At 26.8% G+C, this 13,589-nt stretch overlaps 1 protein-coding gene across 1 annotated transcript in view; it reads right to left on the bottom strand.

Moving 5' to 3' along the window:
* Nucleotides 1-13,283, bottom strand: part of LOC119669973 (fizzy-related protein homolog) — a 55,925-nt gene extending 42,642 nt beyond the window's left edge. Inside the window, exon 1 of the mRNA XM_038080040.1 lies at nt 13,058-13,283. The gene's annotated coding sequence lies outside the window, so the exon portion shown is untranslated. The remainder of the gene's footprint in view (nt 1-13,057) is intronic.
* Nucleotides 13,284-13,589: the final 306 nt, after the last annotated feature.

Raw genomic sequence — 13,589 nt, 5'->3', positions numbered from 1 at the left:
CAGATACATAATTAATTTGTCACATGCAATATTACAAATAAAACACGTGCCACGATGAAGAAATGCCCACTTTGTAATAGTCGCCTGTAGTTCTTAATATAGTTTTTGATGATTATGTTTTTACTACAGTAGCCATGTACCTAATTATTTGTAAATTGTTATCATCATATGAATCAACTGATTTCACACTAGTTACATGCCTAAAATAGCAAAGTATGGCAACACCATGTTAACATTATTGCTAAAGTTAGATAAAATCTCAATACAAGTTAAGTATATATCGTGTAATATTAATGGTATTTAAGCTACAGACCACAACAGTAGTGTTACGTTAGCTTAAAAACGGTTTTGTGTAATTTTATGTTAAGAAAGATTATCAAGAATTATGTTTTTAGACTATTTTTTAATTACATTGCTTTCATGTGGAAACAAAATAAATATTTTTTGTAAATATTGTTAGTAACGAAATCAGTTCTGCAAGGTGAGGAAACATGTAACAAGAACATTGTAAAAAATAATTTAAATATAAATAAATATAATAGTTTTAAATAATAAATAAATAATAATGATAAATATAAATATTAACCTGAATAAAACCATATATAACAATTGACTTTAACCCAACCGCCTTTTCTAAATAACTTGTTAAACTATATATATAGACACTACTCAGTCTTCAAACGCCCATTGTACTTACTTAACAGTAAATAGTAATACTAAAAAGTAATAATCTGAATTTTATGATATCTATAATATATGATTTTATTTTCATTACTAAAGTAATTTTTTTTTAATTTAATTACAATAATTTAAATATTTTTTTCAACTAAAATTTAAATTATAAAAATTCATTGGTATTGTTTAAATATCTTAAGTAATTAAATTACACTACATTTTAATAAACATAGAGATGTAAACTGATCTCCCTATAACTAGAATATGTACCTGCATTAATTTTTAAATTAAAATACAGTCAAACATTCATAACTCGAACTTCCATAACTCGAATTTTCTATAACTCGAATCAAAGACAGTGGACCAAAGTTTTAGAGAGCAAATTACATACAATTGTTTCCATAACTCGAACTTCTATAACTCGAATTTCTTTGTAACTCAAACAAAAATTTTGTTTCGTACCGATAAGAATATGAGAATTCTATAAGTGCATTCTATAAATCGAATTTTTGTTTTAAGTATAAATGCATTTTCCTGTTAGGGGAAGTCCCTTTTTCCAAACTAAATGTTTAATTTTTTCTTTCTTTAAATAAAATAACTTCCAATTTTTCTCTTAATGATTACATTAAGCTTGACAATGAAATTTGTACGTCAAGGGTTCATATAGATGACGATAATTTTGAATGTTATAGCTCTGAATAAGTGGATCCGATTCTAAGCCGAACGGAAAGTAATGATGAGAGTTCGGAGGATGAAATTATTTATTAGCCTTCCAAGAATGAAGTAGAAGACTCATTCAAAATTTTGAAATTTTATTTATAAACGAATGATACTCCAACTGATGTTCACTATAAGGATTGGAAAAAATTGGAATATTTTTTTACTTAAAATAAGAAAAAAAATTAAAATCGCAAACACTAATTTCTATTTATAATTATACTTCACTATAACTTCTTTCTTTTAACTTACGTTAAGCAAAAGTCATTAACTTTAGTGCCTTAACTTTCACTTAAGGCTCATCACAATGCTTTGGCACATTACATTACACATGTTAAGCTCTGTCATCAACTCTGGTAACTTAAGTCATGTTTAAGTCACTATTTAAGTCGGTCAAATCAGTCTTTAATCATACATTTTTGTCGCAGTATTAACTTACAGAATAACATAAGAACATACCTAAATAAAGAATTAGCTTATTAGCTTATTGTCAGTCTATTACTTTAACAATTAAATTGTTTATATACTCACTTATCATTCAAGATTTATATTTAAACATTGTAGACGTTCACAACAATAATCCAATATGAATGTAAAAATATTTCGTTACTTTCAACCGTTTATATATTTTATTTAACTTTTTACAATTTTAGAATTTTTTTAATAATAATAAATGAAAAAATTTTTAGTTTAATAGAACAAGGTCACCTCACTACCAAAGTTCTATACTTAATATGCAGATAAAAAGGTGTCAGCAATCTTTTATTTGAAGGAACTGGGTATTTTCAAATATATTAACCCAACAACAAATAAGTATATTTACATTTATCAGCTCACACATTATCAAATATTTAGAAGCAATCAGTTAAAAATTCTACTCGTACCGAAATGGAAATGAAAGGACATACACAAGTGTATCTTAACTATTAGGTAAAAATGTATCTTTTTCTTATTTTAAATTATTTGATATCGCATTATTCACTACACAATCGTGATATACAGAAAACAGAAAAAGAATATATTTGTAATTTATGAGTAGTAAAATATTTATACTTTATATTGATATATCAATAAACATGAGTAAAAGATACATTTTACCACCAGGTACATAAAAATACTACTCATAACATTCTGTGTTGATAGTAAGTAGTACAGACCTACTTATTTATATGCAGAACTATTTAGAACAATATAGGAAATTTCAATTTACTACAAAACAAAACTAGCTTTAAATTGTATGTAGGTATATATATACATGTATGCAGTAACAATTTGTAATAAATAATTAAACCACTTTAAAGTAAATGTATTTACATAGCTGATAATTCTATTGTCAATTGAGAGTTGTTGTTTTTTTTTGTTTTTGTTTGTATATTTACTCATATCTAAAAGTGAATGTAAATGTAAATTAGTCAAACTATTGCTATAAAAGTACTATATGACGACGACGTTTATGCGGGCTTGCAGTTCTACTTTATACCGGTACGTCACGTCAGCCAATATCCAACAAATGTGCTACATTTCAATTTATTATGCATTCATTTTAGCTTTAATTTTTAAGTCTGTGTTTTTTTCTATATTCTATTGTCGTTAGATATTTTTCTCTGTCACATATTAAACGTAGATTCATATGAATGTTTCTTAATTTATTTTGTTTGTCGGTTAATGAGTCAGGCCGACCGGTCGACCGGTCATTCGCCTACATTTTAATGCATTTCAATTTTTTTATCGTCTTCTGATTGTAGAAGAACGTCATAAAAAGGTTAGGTTCATATAATAAATTTATTTCGGGGTAGGGTAGGTCTATTACTAATGATACTTTGCTTTTTGGGGCACAGTCAATCAGTCATACGTGTGAGTAAAAAATAAATTTAGTTTAAATAAAAATAATTTTAATACAAATTAAAAAAATGTTTAATATTATTATATTGTTTAAGTTGTGGAGCATATGGTAATATTAGTCATATATTATAATTTGACAGGCACGAGTTTTAAAGCCTGGCACTTGCAGTCCAAACAGATTATATACGGACTACAAACTAATTAAGAAATTCAATTACTTCCTAAGACCACTGATGAACATTTGGCAATACTTGAAACAGCGTTGTATGGTCACCCAAATTTCAATAAATTAACTAAATTCTAAATTGTTTCTCCTTTCTTTCTATTTGAAAACCCTCTAAATTTTTAAAATAGCTTTTTAGTCTTTATAAGAAAGCGTAGCTTTTTAGTCAACACTAGTAAAAACTGTAATATTTTCATTGTACTCTATATTTTATTTTATTTTCATATTACTATATTTTTATATAGTAACATATTATATATAGTAACAATATACGACGAAATAAATGCAACAAAAAAGTCTTAAAATTCTGATAACAAAAATTTTGATAGTGAATTATTAAAGGACCGCTTAGCATTTTGTCTTAATAAATTATATATAATTTCTTATAATGATTAATATATTTTAAACTAATTTTTGAGATTAATAGAACAATCTAATCTGAACAGATTAGAAATACACCAAAGCATCGGGATACTAACAGAAGTAAGGTACTAGAAAGTTCGCTATATAACATATTCGAGAATGAAAATTAGTGCTATCATACATCCATTTAACAAAATTAAATAGAACACTTTTTAACTTTACTTCCCATAGTTCCATATTTCTGATTTTGTTTAAGCTTTATAATAGTGCTAACCTTAAGTCGAGTTAAACTACAACGAAAGTAAAGAGCAGTACTTCGTTATTATAGGCAAAGACCTCTGAAACGCTACCCAACGCTTCCTAGAACTTTTTTACCAATAGTGCGATTTTAGAATAGTGAAAATACTTCGTTTTCACTTTATCAATATACCCTAATATATACTGAATAAATAAGTCTACTTTTAAAAGTACAATCATAAGGACATTCAATTTAAACAAAAAAGAAAACATCTTTAAACGATAGGCAGATGACTCTCTAATAAGCTATGGATCCTGGAATGCATAAACAATATACTTCCAATTTCAAAACACTAAAAACATTAAGTATCTTTTAGATTGACGAATGTACAATGTAAAGAGGGTAATTGTATCACCTGCAAAAATTATATACCAACAAATATATAGTACTAATGGATAGAATATGATTAAGACACTGGTGTTAACATAGAATATATATATTATAATATAAATTAATTATAATACTATATAGCGTTCTAAGCTCAGACAAACTCAATGCTTCAAATAAAATAACTACAAATAAAAAGATACAATAAAATGCACCGCAATGATATAGGTACCAACAAAATAACTAAATAAAAGTGCAACTACGCTATTTGGCGCTGAACACTCAGTGGGTTAGACAGACGGCCTATAACTGATTGTAAAAATAGGTAACATTACGACTTCTAAAAAAGCCGTCAGTTACTTTGAGTCAGGTAATGACTATTTGACTTAAAAATAGTCAAAATTTTAATATATTTTAATTGAATAATGAAACAGATCTAAAACAATCTCGCGACCTCATTCAGATTATATTTGAACGTAAAAAGTAAAAAATAAAATACTTCACAAACCATGTTAAGAGTGCAGCGGATATAAGACAGATTATAACAACTTTTCAAAACCATCAATTAACAATTAAGTACTCTTTTCTAACTGCATAAATTACAATAAATATTGCCGGCTCTGTGAGCTAGCGCATGTAACACATATAAATATACTAATATAATAAGATTTTCTAATTAAAAGCGGAGATAAGCTGCTTTGTAAACTTTAACAACTTTTTGCATATCAAGAAAATTAGATATAGTGCTATAAACAATAAATCATAGCATTGGGGACAATAATTCCGCTATGTTTAATATAGAGTAGGAATATTCATCGAGATCGACAATATGTGATTTGCTAATACAAATTTGCCGACTATCGAGTTCTCTTTGAGAACATCATTGAGTCAGCATAGCGGCAATTTTCATTGAAGATCAAAACCGCATTAATTGGCAGTACTAAACAAGGGGTTTCGATTATGAACTAATAACAAAACGATTAAAAAACCAGAAAAAAAATAAATAAAAAATTAAGAAATTATAAAGGAAGCATGAAAGAAATTGCAACTCGATTATGATGTCAATTGTAAAAATACTAGTATAAATTATTATGGTAAGTGTAGCTTGTTTTCTTGTGATAACTTTAAGAACTATAGCTATAACGATTTTTGTAGAAGTTTTCTCTATGTCTCTTTATGACGATTGAGCATCTTCTTTGCAACTGTCCGGTATTATGCAAAATTCGCATAAGTACACTAGTAAAAGTGTTCCTAGATTCGGAGAAAATAGTTAAAATGGACTTACCCCCTATTTTGTTGCTGTAGTTGGTTCTGCGAGGAACTGCGAGAGATTTCTTACGTGAGTTTCAGTGGTGTCACAATGGGCCAATAGACCTATGTGTGATACAATGGGTGACTGCCACTTAACCTACCTACATTAAAGGACTACTTATTGAATCTATACTGATAAACAATGATAAAACATGTATATAAAATATAATATAGGTAATGTAGTAGACACGCAATTTAACGAAAAGTATCTTACAGATCTTTTTCTTTGATTAAAATAAATCTAATGATTTAATATATTTAAATCAAATGAATTCACTACAGGGATAGTGAATTCAGGATAGTGAAACGAATATTAACTATCTCCAAATTCCAAGTAAGGAATTCGGTAATCAAAAAAATATGGAAACAATGTAGTGTTAACAACAAAAGACATCTACTCAAAATGTATATTGCATGTTGTTACTTTGTACTGTTACTTTGACACCTAGTTCGTGAAACTAGATCGTGAATACCCTTCAAGTTTACTACAGAATACCAAGGCTTATAGCAGTTCACTATTGTCACTGGTATATAGAAACCCATGCAGAAAAACTTTGCATTCCTTTTAATAGTCACTATAGAAGTTTTAGAAACTCAAAGGTAAAATAAACAATTAATCATTTTCTATATATATATATGCCCATATTTAGCTTTTAGAAAAAACTTGTTTTTAGAGAAGTATTTTTTTAACAATTTGTCAGACTGTTTATCAGTAAGGACCTGAATTCAATAATAGAGATTTAGTTTTTGTTTGACAGCAGAAGTATAGCTGATGAGATGCCACCACAACCAATCAACCAACTATTTTAGCTTCTAATAGTTCTTTATTATATTTTAAAAAATATTATTATTAGGATTTTAACGTAGATCATTTTCCATATTCAATGATTAATGTAGATATAAGGAGGAGATAAAATAAATGTGGAATAAAATTTAAATTTGTGTGTTTTTATTTACAAAATCCGGGTACTTTTTGAGCTGGAGGTAATATACTATAATACAATAATTATTAATTGGCAGGGTACAAAATTCAACCCTTTCTACTTGCAGTCTTCAAAAAACTTTTTAAGAATAATTAAATATAAGAAATAATTCTAAGACCACTGATGATGGGTATTTGGCAATACTCGAATCAGCTCTATGATCAGTCAAAAATTCCATTAATTAAAAATAATAAAAATAATATTTTTATTGAAACAATATAGTATAACCACGTTCGGTAAAAACATCTTCATTGAAAACAATAGTTTATATTAACAACTCAGTTTCTTTCTTCAAAATGGACGTTTAAAATTAATTTAATAAATTAATATGCATATAATACAATATAATAATATTATATATACATATAATTTTCTATATAATTTTCTTAGATAGAAGAAAATTTTTATATGTATCAATTTTGTTTTAATTTTAAATTCGACGAAGTAACATATCTTAGCTCATATGATTTCCAATATAGAAATTGAAATATTTTTAATTTATGGCAAAATAGCTAAATTTAAAAATGATTTCCAAATCATTTTCAATGTAGAAATGAAATTAATGTTAATTTAGCTAAGTTAAAAATTATTCTTTTTTTAAATGGGAAATTATTTAAGACACGATACTTTTTTAAAGTTAAAATTAAAACAAAATTATTTATTTAGAATAATTTAAACATAATAATAATAATTTGTTTAATAATTTAAACAAATTTATTAATTTAGAATAAGTTAATTACAAATTGTTTATATTTCTACAGTGGAAATAAATATATTAATTTGAAATAAATAGCTAAATAAAAATGGATTCTATTTCTGTATTGAAAATAACTTAAGTTAAGATACTTTTTCAAATTTAAAATTAAAACGAAGGGCATAGCAGAGTTCAATATCTTCAAAAAGACAAAAAAAAACATTACATTTATTTTCAGTAAAAATATAGAGAATTTATTTCTAATTTTAAAGAGATTTTCTAATTTTACACATTGAATGGTATAAGAAATAAAAATCAGATGGATTAGTTTGTATTTAAGACCCCATACTTGGATATCAATAGTTTGTCAGATCAAATATGTTTGCCAGTTCTTAATGTATGTCTTTTTATGTTTTATTCAGAACTCTGCACCTTCCTTGTATGTATCAAATATGGATGATATGATGTAAGCAAACATTTTATAAAATTTTATAATCATACTATATTCATATAAGATACCAGATACAAGATACAAATTGATTGAGATTATGAATTTCTCTATTTTGGGGGTGAGTTGCTTTCATAATGCACCGCTGAGCTGACTCAATGCACATTTGAACTTTCGTGTACAGTCGATGATAACACACTTGCATCTGCACATACTATCGAGTGTGTACCACGAGTTACTTCCCTATATACATACAAACATATAAGTACATACATATGTATATATTTTTGACAGCATTGTTGCCTTCAACTGCTGATAGGAGGTCAACAGACGAGAGCAATACTACCACCACCACCACCACCACTAATACGGCTGTACCACTTTTGCCGTTACTTTTGCCAACAACAACAACAACAACAACAACAACAACAACAAAACTCAAAGAGAACTCATATCAATATTAAAACAAAAACAAAAACAAAAATATGAAAAACACCAACAAAAAAAATTATGTTATCAATGATAGCGCATTGCTTTTGTTTCTGTCTTTGCTTTTGCACTAAATTGTTTTTTATTTGACTTGGATTTTGTTTTGTTTTTAATTTTAGATTTTATTGATTTTTGCTTTTATGCTTATCACAGTTTTTGTTTGGCCTTCTCTCATGTGTTCTCTCCAACTAAAATAGCACTGACAACCGCTAGATAACAGCAAAATGATTATGAAAACCACGTTTCATTTGTTTTTTTTTTTGTTTTATTTTATAACGACAAGTGTTTTTTATTGAAATTAAAATACTTTTTTTTTTCTATAAAACTATAAGAAAGCAAATCCATTTGTGGTTTTATTATTTTAATATTATTATTAAAAGGTTCAAAATTGTTTAACGCTTTTCCTATGAGAACTCACACGTTTTAATATTATTAAAATGATTAAATTTTGTTATAAATTTTATGATTCAATTAAAATAATAATAAAATTATATATAAAAAAAAAAATAAAATAAATTTAAATAAAATAAATTTAAATAAACATAAAATAAATAAAAATAAAATTAAATTAAATAAACATTACGTTCCTAGATTAGGTTTATACATAAGAAAGAACAAATCATGCAACAAATAATGCCTCTACGAACAGAATAGTATTGAAATTTAACAATTGAAAATAAAAATATAATTAATTAATTAATTCAATTATTCTACAGCTGGTTTATGATTTCGTTCTAATATAAACACAGCCATTGAATTTTTTAATGAAGTTTCACAGCAAAGTAACAAAACTCCAGAAAAATTTGCGAATATAAAATTCAATCACGGCTTTGGGTTAGTTGATTAAGTTGCTCTGACTCTGAGCTTCAAATTTGGCAGAGCACGAGTTCCTGGTACTTGCAGTCTCAAAAATAATTATTTACGAATTTAAATACAAGAATTATTTCCAAGACCACTGATGATGGGTATTTGGCAATACTCGAAACAGCTGTATGATCAGCCAAAAATTCAATTAATTAAAATAATATAAAAAATAAAATTTTTGTTGTTGTAGTTCACTACTGTTTGAAAAACCTCTTTATTAAATAAAAATGTTAATAAATTTTATGATTAAATTAAAATAGAAATGCAATTATATATAAAAATAAAATGAAATAAATTTAAATTAAAATAAAATTAAATAAAAATAAAATTAAATTAAATAAAAATGATTAAATTTAGTTATAAATTCAGTTATAAATTTTATGATTAAATTAAAATTAAAATAAAATTAAATAAAAATAAATTTAGTTATAAATTTCATTATATAAAATTTAAATTTCATTAAAACCATTAAAGGTTTTGATGAAATTTCTTTATTTTTCAAACTTTTTTACAAATGTTTTAATTTTCCATATTATGAACTCATTTATGCCCTAAGAAAAATGGACCCCCGAAGTAATAAAAAAAATAAATATATTTAATTCAATAGATTAGGTTAGGTTATACCGGATATCCCAAACAAATGTTTTACAAAGTGTATATCAGATAAATAGATGCCAGTGGTTTTCCATATTATGAACTCACTTATTCCCTAAGAAAAATTGGCCAACGAAGTAATAACAAAAAGTATGTTTAATTCATTAGATTAGGTTAAGTTATACCGGAGATCCCTATAGGATCCATTTAGGCTTTTTGGACTATTGTGTTACCGTATATATATAGAAAAACTCAGGGTTTAAAACCACCTAAAAACTTTGACGAAACGCAAAATGATGTTTAGTGTCAGATCCTGTAATTGAGCAAGTTTCTAAAGAAAAAAATGTTTGTAAAGTATTGAATCGCCGCCGTATATGAGCTGGGAAAAAATAGAGTAGATGAGAGACAGGTATGATTGAAAGGGAGTTTCAATCTTCTTGTATGGTTTCCTAGTTTGCAGTGAACTGTAAGTAAACCTACCATTAAACTGGTACCTCTACAGGGCATCTCAATGGGAGAATTGGATTTTTTTTAGTGGAAAGTGGCCAATCTAGTTGGGTTTTAGCAATCTAGTCCGCCATTCCAACCTAACCTAAGCTATATAATCGTAGAGCTTTTCCTCTTAGTTCCGAAGACGTTGCATTACATTATATTAGCAATAATCCTAGAGAGATAGCTTTAACAGAGTCTAAATCTATGCATATCGTGGAAAATTCATCTAACTTTGCTTAATGTTACAACTGTTGAAACCGTATTTAATCACTGAATAAATCAAGCTATAGATTAAAGTATTTATAACTTAGCTGATATTGAAAATAGTAACAATACAAGACAGTCAGTTTAAACTTCAATATAATTGACTTATAAGCGAATGGAACAAATGAACATTTTTATAAGAAATAGTTTTTATACAAATTTAAAAATAAAACTAACAAACAATATTACTATTTTTTGAAGTAATGTTTTAAATACTACTAACTTTGGGTTCTGACAACCTTAAGTTTTAATTTAATTTGTAGTATAGTATAAATATATGAGCAATGCATTAATCTTAACTGTTGTAGAATAAGGATTGTGCAATTTAAAAATAAATTATTTTTTATAATAAATTAAATAATATTATTACAGTGATCTAATGGCCCGACTTAAGACCTATTTGCACATTGTTTTGTCGTAGAAAAGCTCTAAGAGTTTAAAACCATTTCAAAACTTTAATAAAAGCTAAATTACTCTTTAAGAGGAGATCAAGCAGCTTATTAAGATCCCATTTAAAAATGTTCCTAGCAAGTTTAATCCAACAAATGCTATGTGAAATACACTTTTGGGTTTTTTCATAGCTGAAGATATTATTGCTAGTGATTAATTATTGCGAGAAAAAATTTTGTCCCTTAGTATAACAATCTAACTGAAAGTGTTCCATCATCCAACCCTTCAATTAAATTCACTAGGTTTATAGGATATAACAATAGATCGATACAGGGACTTCTGTACAGAAGAGTGTATATCTTGAAACATTTCCATCATATATTTATTTCTTTTTTAAAGATTTCATTTCTTTTTTTGTTCTTTTTTAAATTAATATGTTAAGTATAGAAACTTTTAAAATTAGCATATTGAATGTATAGGGCTATACGTAGAATATTTTAAATAACAAATCGCAAAAAAACACTTGTCTTAAAAAGTTAATAATATACTCTTAAAAAGAAATATTCTAAAGCTAATAATTAGACAGAACGTTTGGAAAGAAATTATCTGGTACTATAGTAAACATCCAAATCAAGTTAATACCTTAGTATGGCAAGTTATTCATGGTAAAGTCATTCCTGTACAAAGTGTAATCAAGGGTCGGTCACTTAACACTTATATTGTGGAAATAGTGGAACTACTTAATATACAACATTATATCCTACTAATATAAAATTTATTATTAATAATAATAATAAATAGCAGTTCTAATAATATAATAATATTTTTAATAAACGCTTTTTGGGTTCTATTATATATGTGCTATAATACTGCGATATTTAACATATATTTTGTTTACTATAAATATATATTGAACTACCAATTTAATTTTTATTGATTATCAAAAAGAAGTTTAATAGTTTACTTATAAATGAGTTCTGAATAGTTCAAATCTGCAAAAACTATATATAGAACTGACACAACTTAATGAAGAACTTAACGTTCAGGGCCTAGTCATCTATGCAAGTTTATGTTGTTGCTCATGGACACCGCAGGGATCTGTAAAGCAGATAACATGAAAGGAATTGCATAACAAATACATGGGTTAGTATGTGGACCGGTATTGATTGTGTGGGTGGGGAATGGATTAATAGAGAGTTAGAGTAGGATGTGTGGAATTGAAATTGAAGTCAACCAGGCTATCTATATAAGACTCATTTGCAACGAGTTACGCAAACTTTTTAAACATAGGTTGCAGGTGACCTAGTCAACCATATTCCACTTTTACTAGAAGACTAAAAATAGAGAGAACTTCCTCTGACAAAGTAAGGATTTTTAGCAAAAATTTTGAGGCAAAACCTGCCTAAAATGGGAGAAAAAAAAATGGGAGGAAATATATTAAAGCACAATTAAGATTTATACAAAGACTCTTTTCACGGCAATTAACTCCACCGTTGATTTGGTCAAAAAAAAAAAAAATACTCAAACACTGTATACTATCACCAAATAGACACATTTCCGCGTTTCACTTTTCCAACCCCACAAAAAATATTAGTAATAATTAATTAACATTTATTCAAATATTTTACTGCATTTTTTTTTTCTTTTTAATATAGAATATGGAATATAGCGGCATATGTTTAATAGGTGGTAAATAAGCACAAGTGTGTCTTCATCCCTTTTCTGTTCACTTGCAATGTTCACATATTTAATATACAAATTATCTGGTTTATTTTAAGTAACAAATTAATCCACCCCATACACAACCAGCAAAATTATAAAAATCAATAAATGAAAAATAAAATAAATATAAGAGAATTCATGTCAAGGACGACATTACGTAGGAAAAATATCTAATATTAACTAACACAGATGTAAAATGCTGCTGCAGCGTTTGTAAATGTTTTAATAGAAATCTAAGTTTTTCCCAATGAAAACGCGCACCACTCCCCCTCCACGGCAATCGACACAATTAGGAAAAATGTTGAATGTTGTATGTCATATTATGGAACACCTTTTGTCTCAATTATTTGGCCAAACTTACCGCTTTTTTTGTTGCTCGCTGCCGTTATTTTATTTCAAATTTTCCAATTTCCAAAGCAACTTTAAAAAATATATTAATTTTCTTCACTTTTTCTTTAAAGTAAACTGCGAAAATAGACAATGAGTAATTGAGGAAAATCGGAAAATCTGTTTCACTTTATTGAGGCACAATTTTTCATTTGAACACAAAAACTTCAATTTTCTTACTTTTTTTAAAGAAATTATTTATTTCTTTATTTTTAAACACTTAGTTATATATTTTTGGATTAATTATATATTTTATCTATTGCTAACATTTCTAATTTTTTCAATGATAACTAATTTCCTACACTTTTTTTCTTGGCAGACAAACAACAACTTGCGACCGAAGCGGAGAGAGAAACACAAATGTTTCTTTTGCTTTATTGTGCTGTCAGTTGAGGCATATTTTGTGAGAGGAATTTAAATAAATGTCAAATGGCGCCGATAATGTAGTGCACAAAAGTGTTGTATAAAGTGTTAAATATGTAGAGTATATACATATTGAAGTGTTT

This window comes from Teleopsis dalmanni, chromosome 1, assembly GCF_002237135.1.
Source record: "Teleopsis dalmanni isolate 2A chromosome 1, ASM223713v2, whole genome shotgun sequence".
Lineage (NCBI taxonomy): Eukaryota > Metazoa > Arthropoda > Insecta > Diptera > Diopsidae > Teleopsis > Teleopsis dalmanni.
This window is presented reverse-complemented; position numbering and strand designations above follow the sequence as displayed.